Source organism: Hibiscus syriacus, unplaced genomic scaffold (genome assembly GCF_006381635.1).
Source record: "Hibiscus syriacus cultivar Baekdansim isolate YM2019G1 unplaced genomic scaffold, ASM638163v2 tig00013216_pilon, whole genome shotgun sequence".
NCBI classification, from domain to species: Eukaryota; Viridiplantae; Streptophyta; class Magnoliopsida; order Malvales; family Malvaceae; genus Hibiscus; species Hibiscus syriacus.
In genome coordinates this window covers 1-13,437 of record NW_024062298.1, presented here as the reverse complement: position 1 = coordinate 13,437, position 13,437 = coordinate 1, and positions in this window count along the sequence as shown.

Below are 13,437 nucleotides of genomic sequence, written 5' to 3'. Positions count from 1 at the left end.
TCGCCTTGGGAATTTATGGTTTGATGATTTTCCCGAAAGTTCTTTATCACGTGGAAGCCGCAGTGGTCGATTTATTCGAGTGTTTGGAAAGGAAGGTAAACCCTGTTCCTGCAGTTTTGGCAGAAACATTCAGAGCACTTAGCAGTTGCAGAAGAGCTGAGAGTAGCCGCTTCATCGGGTGTATCCAGTTGCTTACTGTTTGGATACGCAGTCACTTCTGGAAAATTGACCGAGATATAGTCGACGGTTTTCTACGGCCTATTCACCCTTAAAAGATTTCCTCACTAAAGAGTGACCAGAGCATCTCACCAGGAAGGATTGGGTCTCACTCTTCAGAAATTTACAAGAGCATGATATAGTGTGGCGTGTCCCCTGGTTAGCTTTTGTGGATGTGTTGTACAAATGCGGGGATTCCGATTGGGTAACCCTATTAGGGTTATGGGGTGGAGTAGGTTATGCGCCACTGATGGTACTGAGGCAATTTGGGGCACGCCAATTCATCCCAGCTACATCCGGTCAGAAGGCATCTGAATTTGTGTACTGTGGAGATCACTACAAGAAGACTGCTCGTGCAATGTCAGAGGCGTGGAAGTTAACCTTTAGAACTGATTTCATAGCAGCTGAGGTCATGCTGACACCAGATTACATGGCATGGAGGGCGGTGCGAAAGAATGATATCCTTCCGTTGGCAGATCGTGACCAAACAATTCCTTTAGAAGAACAGTTTAAATACGTACCGTCTAAGTTGGAGATACTGAAGAGTGAATTCGAAGCGGAAATCGCCAGGAAGGAAGCAGAGTGTGAGGCCCTTAGACAAAAGAATTTCATGTTGGACATCGATAGGGGGTTCTATAATACACAGTTTGAGCTTATGCGCAAGAGAAAGGATGAAGTGGAGGCCAATCTCACTAGTTTACAGAGCGATTACCAAAAGATGAGTCGAGCACGGGCAATTGCTGGCCTCGGGAGAACTTCAGAGCAGTGGCGGTTAGAGCTCCGGGCTGAGAGGGATCGTCGAGTTAGAGACGTCAGAGCCGAGAGAGAGCACCGAGTCAGAGAAGTAGAGACAGAGAAGAAGAAAAGAAATCAAGAACTTGAGTCCGAGAGAAGGTCCTGGGTTAGGGCACTGAAGAGCGAAAGGACAGAGGCTAAAGAGTTAAGACAAAGGTACACCTTGAGCAAGAAGCGAGAAGAAGAATTGCATGCTAATATTGAAGAACTCAGAATGAAGGCAAATAACATGCAACTAGAACTTGAGGTTAGAAAGCAAAGAATTGACGAGCTCGAAACTGAGAAGAGGCAAAGCAAAGAAGAGCTAAAATTAGAAAGGCAACATCGGGAGAGTGTGCTCCAAGGCAAACAGGATGAAGTATTCCTCTGGATACAGAGGTGCGGAGCAAAGAACGAACGGATAGAGGTACTCAATCAAGAGATGCATGAAATGGAATCAAGGCATGAGGAAGAGTTAGCTCGAGCCAAGGCAAAGAATGAAGAGTACAGTGCCTATGTTATGCAGCTTGAAAGTTCCTTATCTGCAGAAAATAGTCAGCGTTGCCTAGTGGATCAAAGGGTTATCCTCGAGGAGAACGCTACTTTGCAAAAGAAGATTCATGATTTAGAGGCTGCCTTACGAAGCTACCAGACACAAATCGCTGGTCTCGAGCGCACCGTCCAAGGCACCAGACTGCAATGGCAAAACTCAAACGATCACTTTAGAGACTGGAAGACAAACGTGAATCACGTGATCCGAGAGACCATGAATCAGTTAAGCGGCGTTGCAAGGCAGTTGGGAGAGATGGACCTCCAAGCAAAAGTCATCCAGAGCTATACCAATCCAGCATCAGGTGTAGGAAAGAGGGTCGATTGGCTTGTCAATCAGATAGTATAGCTGAATATGAGAGCTAGGCCATTTCTGTAATGGACTTTTCTTGTAAAGATGATGCTTTTGTCCTAAATGAAAGTTGTTCTAAGACTGATCGCGTCTTATGAATCAATGCCTTTCTACATGCATTTGCATCTTATTTGCAATTTAAGTTTTATGTTGCATTTTTTATCACACTTTACATAATTTGCATTCATCCTCAAAGCATTAAGATTAACAATAAGGGATACATTACAGAATACTGGGAAATTTCAAGCATCACTATAACACAAGGAAGGCCATGGATGATAAGATTGCTTAAATTGAAAGAACTCAACTGCAATTGCAAGATGATCTAAGGAAAATGCAAGAAGATATGCTTAAGGCTCAAGAGGATATGTTGTCTAAGTTGGCAAATATGCTGGGAGAGAGAAATCCAGAGCACGGAAAGGCCCATGAGCAAACAAGTGAAGAACCACTTTACCCTCCAGGGTTTACCCCGGTACAGTCTCCGAATATCCAAGGAACATCTATCCATACCAAAGTACACATAAATCCTGACGGCATTGCAGTTAATCCACAACCGGGATCTTGTTCGCATCCCGAAGAAAGCCCATATCACCATGTCCCGGACCTTGATGAAGAAGCAAAGAAGAGCGAAAACAAGTTGTTGCAGGAGCAATATAAGCAGCTAGCAAATGAAGTACAAGCTATGAAAGAAGATACCAGCTTGTATGGTCTCGACGCTAAGGAACTGAGTTTAGTTCCTGATTTGGTCCTACCTCCCAAGTTCAAAATTCCTGATTTCGAGAAATACGACGGTACCCAATGCCCTTTTGCCCATATCACAATGTTCTGCAGGAAAATGACTGGTTACGTAGGGGACGACCAGCTGTTGATCCACTGTTTCCAGGAAAGCTTAGTAGGCTCAGCATTGCGATGGTATAATCAACTAAGGAGAGTTGATGTCAGGACGTGGAAAGACCTGGCCAAATCTTTTCTTGACCAGTATAAGCATGTGAAGGACGTCAGGCCTAACAGAATGGTGCTGCAAGCAATGGAGAAAAAGCATAGTGAAAGTTTCAGACAATATGCTCAGAGGTGGAGAGAGGTAGCAGTACAAGTCCACCCACCGTTGGTAGAGGAGGAAACGAACCTACTTTTTGTTAATACCTTGAAGGCTCCATTTTTCTCACATTTTGTTGGTAATCCTTCTCGAAGTTTTGCTGATATAGTTACGGCGGGAGAAATGATTGAAATGGCGATTAAAAGCGGGAAGCTTGAGGAGGAGATTCCAGCAAGAAACAGTCGATGAGGAAGAAGGAAAACGAAGTCAGCAACGTAAGGCAGTATGATTCCCATAATATCACAGTGTCCAGACCACAGGGAACGGTAGCATCACCCCAAATTGACAATAGACAAGGGGCAAGAGATCCAAGGAGAGAGAGGCCTCAATTTGATCCGATTCCTATGACTTATAAGGAGTTATTCCACGAATTATATGATCGACATGTAGTCTCACCTTATCATGTGGACCCTATACAACCCCCGTATCCCAAGTGGTATGATGCTAGTGCTAAGTGCGAATACCATGCAGGGGTTTCTGGACATTCTATTGAAAATTGTCCCGCTTTCAAAAAGGTCGTCCAAGCTCTGAGGAGAAGAAACGTCATCAATTTTGGTGACAGTGAACAGCCAAACATAGCCCAGAATCCATTGCCAAACCATGCAGGAGCCGGGATTAATGCAGTCGCTGAAGAGAAAGGAAGAATGACTGTAAATATATTAGTGAGGTGATGTCACCCATGTCTTGGGTGTGGTGCCAAATGGTCTAGTAGGACTATTAAAGACTAATCTGCCATGTGAACAGTTCAACAATGAAGAGATGTGCCACTACCATAACTGCACGAGACACAGTATACAACAGTGTTCTGATTTCTTAGGGTTGGTACAAGAGATGATGGATAGTAAGGAAATCGAGTTCTTCAAAGAAGTGGCTGAGAAAGAAGAAGCGAAAGTTTACGCCTCTGAGGGATCATCCAAAGGGGTCTATAGTGCTAGTTGTCCCCTCTTCATTACTCCCAAGAATCAAGTGGCTGGGAAGGTAGCTCCAAAGGTGATTATTACACCTCCCTCTCCGTTCCCGTACAAAGACAATAAACAGGTACCCTGGAGATATACTTGTCAAATAGGAGAGGTGACAAAGCAACAGGAAGAGGTAGATGAAGTGGGACACATGACCAGGAGTGGTAGATGTTATCACAAAGAACCTGAGAAAAAGATTGCTGTCGAGAAAGGAAAAAGTATCGATGTGCAGATAAGAGAAGATGAACCCATCGTCAATGAGCCAGTAACGGAGAATGAAGCGATGGAATTTTTAAAATTTTTGAAACATAGTGAATACAGTATTGTTGAGCAACTGCACAAGCTGCCTGCCCGTATTTCTTTCCTATCACTTCTTCTGAGTTCAGAGGCTCATCGCAACGCCCTGTTAAAAGTTTTAAACCAAACCTTTGTCCCGAAGGAGATACCCACAGAAAAGCTGGACCGACTAGTTGCCAACATCCAGGCCGATAATTTTTTATCTTTTCCTGAGGACGAGATCCCTTCTGGGATGATTGGCAATCATAAGGCCCTACACATCACAGTTAGGTGCAAAGGGCATGTTCTATCCAGAGTACTGATAGATAACGGTTCGGCGTTAAATGTGATGCCCTTGGTGACCCTGAAAAAACTGCCAGTAGACAGCACCCTGATGAGAAGCTGTCAAAGTGTGGTTCGAGCTTTTGATGGAACGAAGAGAGAAGTTCTAGGCAAGATTGATATCCCTTTGACTATTGGCCCGGCGATATACGAAGTGGAGTTTCTTGTGATGGACATCATGCCTACATACAACTGTTTATTGGGAAGGCCCTGGATTCATCAGGCCGGTGCGATTCCGTCAACGTTGCACCAAAGGATAAAATTTGCAATTGATGGGAGGCTTATATGCATTCATGCTGAAGAAGACATTATTGCTTCGGTTTCTACTACTGCTCCATACGTTGAAGTGGAAGAGCAAGCTGTTGAATGTTCTTTCAGATCGTTGGAATATGTCAATGCCATGTTTGTGGCAGAAGGAAAGAAGATCCCGAAGCCTAGATTGTCAACTGCACCAAAATGGGGCTTAAGCTGACTCTTGGAAGAGGAGCAAACACTGGCAAAGGGTTTGGACGTCGGTTGCAAGGACTGGTGGGCCCAATCTACCCTGTAACTAAAGAGACAGGTTCGGTTTAGGGTATCAGCCGACTTTAAAAGAAAAACTGAGAAGCATCAAGAAGATTCAGGAATTGAGAAAGGCAAGATTGACTGGTGAGGACCCAAGCTGGGAGCTTATGACATTCCCGCCATTGAGCAGCATTTTCGTATCAGGAGGATATATGTTTCAAGGGACTTTGGAAAGCAGTAAAGTGATAGTTGAGAATGCCTTGGAGGACTTGGGAATTAATGTCATAACCGATGAGGAGTTCAAAGAAATGAGAGCTACGGGCATTTACCCTGCGCCACTGGGCTTTGTGTTGAACAACTGGACTGCGGAGGAATTGCCTGTAGTTTACAAATCTTTTGCAGAGTAATACACTAGAACTCTTCCCTATTGTTCATACCCTGGGACAATAGGTGATTTGATGTAAAGGGTTAAGTTGTGTGTTTTTACTTGCTTTCAATAAAAGATGTATTTTGTTAATTCCCAAATGGCAAACATTTCCTCATGCATTTTTGTTTGAATATACGCATATTATTTCTTTCTATTTGTTTATATGGGAAAAGATTCTCCCATATGTATATATGTATATATATCTTCTTTTTCGTTATCCTTTCAGGAACTCAGATATCAATAATACGAATGCTAATGACTCTGACCCGGAGATTGATTTCGAGATGCCCATATGTCAAGGGGAAATCGAAGGTTGTGATGATGATGAGGGATGTGAACCGCCCTCAGAATTACTAAAGATGGTGGAACAGGAAGATGAACAGATTCTGCCTCACGAAGAGCTTACAGAGATCTTGAACCTGGGCACAGATGAGGATAGAAAGGAAGTAAAGATTGGTACCATCCTGTCTGCTGAAGGAAGGCAAAGCTTGATAGAATTACTTCAAGAATTCAAGGATGTATTTGCTTGGTCGTATGAGGACATGCCAGGGCTGGATACAGAATTGGTTGTCCATAAATTACCGATAAGCCTGATTGTAAGCCCGTACAACAGAAACTGAGAAGAATGAGACCCGAGATGCTGCTCAAGATTAAAGAAGAAGTGAAGAAACAATTTGATGCTGGGTTTCTCACAGTGGCCAAATATCCTGAGTGGGTAGCAAATATTGTCCCAGTACCAAAGAAGGATGGGAAGGTACGAATGTGTGTCGACTATAGAGATCTGAATAGAGCTAGTCCAAAGGATAATTTTCCTTTGCCACATATAGATACGTTAGTGGACAAACTGCTGGAAATTCCTTATTCTCATTTATGGATGGTTTCTCCGGCTATAATCAAATTAAAATGTACCCTGAAGATATGGAGAAAACAACGTTTGTCACTATGTGGGGGACGTTCTGTTATAAAGTCATGCCGTTTGGATTAAAGAATGCAGGGGCAACCTATCAGAGGGCCATGGTGACGTTGTTTCATGACATGATGCATAAAGAAATTGAAGTCTATGTCGATGATATGATTGTCAAAGCCAAGACGGAGGAGGAACACATCAAGAATTTGAGGAAGCTCTTTCAAAGATTAAAGAAGTACCAACTAAAACTTAACCCAATAAATGTACTTTTGGGGTGATATCGGGAAAACTGTTGGGATTCGTAGTGAGCCGAAAGGGAATTGAAATAGATCCCGATAAAGTAAAAGCCATTCAAGATTTGCCAGCCCCAAGAACACAGAAAGAGGTTCGAGGATTTTTGGGGAGATTAAATTACATCGCTCGGTTTATCTCGCAGCTGACCGAAAAATGTGATCCCATATTCTGCCTTCTTCGTAAGAATGATTCAGGAGAATGGAGTGAGGATTGTCAAGAGGCTTTTGAGGCAGTAAAGAGATATCTTTCGAATACTCCGACCCTAGCGCCACCTATCCCAGGAAAGCCTTTAATTCTTTACTTGTCCGTTTATGACAATTCAATGGGATGTGTTGGGGCAACATGATCAAACTGAGAAGAGGGAGAGGGCTATCTATTATCTCAGTAAGAAGTTCGCTGAGTGTGAGGCCAGATACTCACCAATTGAAAAATTGTGTTGCGCTTTAGTGTGGGCTACCAGAAGACTTAGATAGTATATGTTGTATCATACTACCTGGCTCATATCTAAGCTGGACCCTTTAAGTATCTAATGGGGGTACCTGCATTGTCTGGAAGGTTAGCCCGTTGGTAAATCCTGTTGTCCGAATTTGATATCCAGTATGTAAGCCAGAAGGCAGTTAAAGGGAGCGCCATAGCAGAATTCATTGCGAGTAGGGCTTCAGAAGAATATGAACAGTTGAACTTCGATTTCCCGGATGAGGATTTAATGGCTATCTCGGAAGAAGAAACAATTGCTCTCACCAGTAAATACTGGAAGATGAACTTTGATGGTGCTTCAAACGCCTTGGGGCATGGGATTGGGGCAATCGTGGTCTCACCAAGTGAAGAGCATTATCCTTTTACCAGTCGGCTCAATTTTGATTGTACAAACAATATGGCTGAATATGAGGCTTGTGTTATGGTCTTAGAGCAGCTATTGAACTCAAAGCAAAATCGCTGAGGGTATATGGGGATTCAGCTTTGGTAATTTACCAACTCAGAGGAGAATGGGAAACTAAAGATCCCAAACTTGTGGAATATCGTAAATTAGTTCTGGGACTTATTGAAGAATTTGAAGAAGTGACTTTCAATTACCTCCCCAGAGAAGAAAATCAAATGGCGGACGCCTTGGCTACTTTGGCAGCGGCCTTTAAGATGAACGAGCATTCAAATATGATGCCTATTGAGATGAAGGCTTATGAGTATCCAGCCCACTGCTTTAACATTGAGAAGAAGATGATGAAGGACCTTGGTACTATGATATCTTCCAGTATATAAGATATCAAAGTTACCCCGAACAGGCAACTGAGAATGACAAAAGAACCATTAGAAGAATGGCAGCAGGGTATGTGCTTAATGATGAGACCTTATATAAGAAAAGCATGGATCAGGTCTTATTAGGTGTGTGGACACTAAAGAAGCGAAAATGATTCTTGAAGAAGTACATGAAGGAATATGTGGCACCCATGCTAATGGGCATGTAATGGCCAGACATGTAACATCCTCAATACCGGGTTAGTGATCAAGTTGTAAAGTTTCAGAATTTGGGGACTAAAGTATAAGAATGAAATAGTTCAATGCTTATTGGATATATATGATGAAGGTTAATTAGTAATTATTAAAGGAAATTAAGGGTTAAATGGTCATTTGACCAGAAAGATTTTATATTCCTTTTTAAGGGTAATATAAACGTGGATGTGTGAGAACCATCCAGAGTGCTCTTCTCCTTTCTTCTTCTTCATACGTGGGAGAGCAAGGCAAAGGTAAGTTTAATTTCAGTTGGTTAATTCTTGAGTTTTAAGCTTAGTTTTGATTCTTTGGGTATTAAATAAGCTTAAGGAAAGCTTATATGGGATTTAAACAATAAGATAAAGGAATTATGAAGGAATTTGCCATATGAGTTTTAAGATGAAATTTTGATATGGTATGGTTGTTGAAGTTTTATGGATGAATTTGACTTGTCATCAATCTAATTAAGAAGTATGAAGTGTTAGAATGGGAATTAGAACACATTGAAAATTTGGTATGATTTTTGAATCTTATATGGATGATAGGATTTTGAGGTTTAAGATGAAATAAATGAATATAGATTGGTTTAAGTATGTGTACTAGAGTTAAGAATGAAAAGGGGATGATATATGAAGTGTTTGAGTGGAAATGAAGTAATTTTCGGGTTGAAAATATGATTTCTGGGCAAGGGGAATCGGTACCCATTCAAGGGGAACCGATACCCCTTCAAACGACAGAATTCCAGAATGTCTTGAGGGAATCGATACCCCCATGGTAGGGAACCGATTCCCCCTAAAGAAAAATGTTAATATTGGTTTAATAAGTTCGTTTAAGTTGCTAGTATCCAATTACAAGGTGTAGGTATCTAATGATTGCCTCAAAATGTACATGTATGTAGATTCTACGCATAAAGCAACTCCGGAACGTTTGGCAAGTAAGATCGATCAAGGAAAGATAACAGATCGATATTGACTAGTGAGGCCAGGTGAGTGCGTACTATTAGAATATACGTATTGTGTATGGAAATTTGACTTGCGACAAGTCTGTTTCCCATATGTTGAATATATGATTGTATGATTATGTTTATATTACATGAATATGTTCAGTTGTATTACATGTTAGGTGGTATGAATTTATGATATGTGTTATATAGCAATGATTTATATGATAACAAGAGAAAGGATATAAATTACATGAGTTAGATATATATATATATATATATATATATATATATGAATTGTATAACCAACTTATGAGATTAAATGAAAAGTGAGATAAGTTAAATAACATGGATTTATAGGGCAATATAAGAATGATATATAAATGAGGAGACATTGACAGAAGTGATTATATGAATATGTAAATAAGTTATATGGAGAGGATATATGAGCGGAAATGAACATATAATACATGAGTCATATGGTAAAGATTTATGAATCTATAGGAAATGTTATGGGAACTATGTGATGATAAGTTATGAGAAATATTTATATAGGTAACAAGCTATGTGATATACTTGGTGTATGAGAATCATATGAGAATAAGAGATGATAATGAGTTACATGCCAGATGAACACAAGAGAAGTGTTATAAGCTACGTGACAGATGATTATGAAATCATACGAAAAGTGACATGTACATGTGAATACATGTTAGTGAAATAAGCTATGTGAACTAGTATAAATAGTATATATGATTACATAAGTTATATGATATAAACATGTGATATAAGATATAAGCTAAAGAATTATAGGATATGAGATAAGACAGACATATGTGGTTATAAGAGACATGATATGAAAATAGGAGAAAAGGAAAATGTGATATGTGAAAGTGAACTATATATATGAATATGAGAAATGATATAAGCCATGTGACATGATCTATATGATTACATGAATATGCAATATGTGGTACAAGTGATATGAAATGTTATAAATGATAATGCCCATGTTATGTGATATGAGAGCTAGGGGTATAGTTGGCATGCCAAGAGTCGAGGGTTTACCTATGTTCTACGGAACATATGGACAGTTTTACCTATGTCTTTCGAGACATATGGACAGTATACCTATGTTCTAAGGAACATATGGACAGTTTACCGAGGATCTTTATGACCTCTGGACAGTTACCGAGGATCTTTATGACCTCTTGATAGTTACCGGGGTCTGTGTGACCTCTGGATAGGTCCTTCGGGACATTTATATGAGCTGTGGTGACAGCATAGTGGTGCACAACCTCAATAGACTCACATATCTACAGTTCTCACAGGTGCACATGGGCTAATAAGAGATAACATGGAATGTAATGTATAAGATATATGTGATGTATACTTATGGTGATATGTCATGTGTTGCTTGAATTATAATGATGTTGATAAGATAATAATATACATGGGCAATGCAATTGGAAGACAAACGAAAAGTGAAAGTAATACAAGAAGATATGTTGCGTGTGTGTATGACATGATTATATATATTGTTATCATGCAATAGATACATGCATATTGAGATGTCATGATTCAATGGTATGAATGCACGTTCATGAATTTATTGTTATATGTTTAATTATTGCCTCACTAAGTCACGACTTAGCGTGTGATTGTTTCACACGTAGGTTTCGAGAAGAATAAGAGTAATGCGGAGCAAGACAGGTCAGTTCTCCTTACCAAATGTCAGATCAGAAAATGTATGTACTATTTACAGAGTGTAGTTGGCATGTAGTCTAAAGATATAAATGGTATGAACTCTGATATCTGTTGTAAACGTTTTGAAGTAATTTAAATGTTATCAAAGTTTTAAATTACTCACTATTTTTATACGAATAAATGTTTGAAAAGTCAATGTGACACTTCGAACTCGTATCCGGTCGGATACGGGTTGGGGGTGTTACAAGACAGATTATGAGATTTGGGTATTATTGGTCAACTATGGAAACTGATTGCATCAATTATGCCCGAAAGTGTCACAAGTGTCAGATTTATGGGATAGAATGCACACCCCTCCTCATCCGTTGCATGTGATGACAGCTCCGTGGCCGTTTTCTATGTGGGGCATGGATGTTATTAGGCAAATTTTTCTGAAAGCGTCAAATGGTCATCGCTTCATTCTGGTAGCAATAGATTACTTCACCAAGTGGGTAGAAGCAGCTTCCTATGCAAGTGTTACCCAGTCAACGATATGTAGGTTCTTGAAGAAGGAAATCATCTGCAGATATGGCTTACCAGAGAGAATTATCTCTGACAATGCATTGAACTTAAACAACAAGATGATGAAATCTGTATGTGAGTAATTCAAAATAAAGCATCATAATTCCACGGTTTATCGCCCAAAGATGAATGGGGCAGTGGAGGCGGCTAATAAGAACATTAAGAGGCTTATAGAGAAGATGACTGAAACTTATAAAGATTGGCATGAGAAGTTGCCATTTGCTTTGTTTGCCTATCGGACTTCTGTACGGACGTCAACTGGGGCAACTCCGTTTTCTCTAGTTTATGGGATGGAAGCTGTCCTCCCTATTGAAGTGGAAATTCCCTCGCTCCGGGTTTTATCGGAGGTGAAGCTAAATGAGGCAGAATGGTACAGGCCAGATATGACCAATTGAATCTGATTGAAGAAAAGAGATTGAAGGCTATTTGTCACGGTCAGATATACCAGAAGCGGATGATACGCACACATGATAAGAAAGTTCGCCCTCGAGAAATCCACTAAGGAGATTTGGTGCTCAGGAGGATATTGCCCATTCAAAAAGATTTCCGAGGGAAATGGATGCCCAAGTGGGAAGGACCCTATGTTGTCAAGAAAGCCTTCTCTGGGGGAGCTCTAGTCTTAACTGAGATGGATGGGTCTGAATTACCTGATCCAGTGAATTCTGACGCAGTTAAAAAGTATTTTTCTTGAAGAAAAAGAAGAAGAAAAATGAGTGAAAAAAATATAATAAAAAAATAAAAAATGAATGAAAAAATGAAAAAATGAAAAAAATGAGGGTTCAAGATGAAAACTCGAAAAGGGCGTCTTGAAACCAAAGGAGGTCGAGTCGAAAATTCGCAAAGGGCGACTTGAGTTTTAAATTCAGAGTTCGTGTATGGTGGAGGATCTGAATTGTTTTGGGGAGTAGGAAGAGCTCCTGACATGGGTAACGATAATGGCCATTGGGGTTGAGACCAAAGATTATTGAGTCTCTATGGGGACAACCAGAGGAGGAATTTAATGCACGTGAGATTTAATATTGGTTTATGGCATCTAATAATGGGAGATTTTGGGGTTCAGAAAGAGTTTTGCACTCTTAGGTGTCATCACCATTTTGGAGATCCTTTTGACATAAGCTACACTCGAGTCATTTTGACGGCGTGCCAGTTCAAAAGCATTTGTGTTATTGATATTTGAAAACACCTATCCTTTGGTTCTTTTCCGATTAAAAGTTTGTCATGTAGTTGCCTAAAAATTCTTCGCATTTATATAAATAAAGAGATATTTTCCCTTCTTAATTTCCCTTTTACAAGCATCTAATTTTGAAAAAGTTAAAACGCATAGCTTAACTTGTGGTACATGAGATCATTTGTATTATTATGCAAAAGGTTTTGGAAATGCAGGTATTCTGAAGCTAGCAATGGTTTACCCATAAGCTGTAGGGTTGCGAAAAGCTAAACTTTGGAATTCATAGACAATCTTAGCCATTAATAGATGACCCAAAGAAATTGTCATTTATCAAGAAGTTGGTCATGTGTACCGCAGGTTTCAAGAAAGAAAGAAGTCAAAGTCCTGTCGAGCCAAAAGATATGGTATTGAGAGTGTTAGCTGGGGTGAACGGGTCAAATGCTCTGTACCCGAAACGAATCGAGTTCCATTGAAATCAAAAGAGATGATGTTCCTTCGAAGAAGAAAATGCATTAAATTGCACATTTGCATACCTTTTAGGCATGAATAGGATCATGACATTGCATGACAACTTAATATTTACAGGATTCCCAACGATTGTTGAAGATTGTTCGAGTCTCATACTCTCTGAAGAAATAGGGAGAAGACACGATTGTTGAAGATTGTTCGAGTCTCATACTCTCTGAGGAAATAGGGAGCAGACACGATTGTTGAAGATTGTTCGGGTCTTATACTCTCTGAAGAAATAGGGGGCAGACGCGATCGTTGAAGATTGTTCGAGTCTTATACTCTCTGAAGAAATAGGGGGCGGACACGATTGTTGAAGATTGTTCGTGTCTCATACTCTCTGAACGAATAGAGAGCAGACAAGATTATT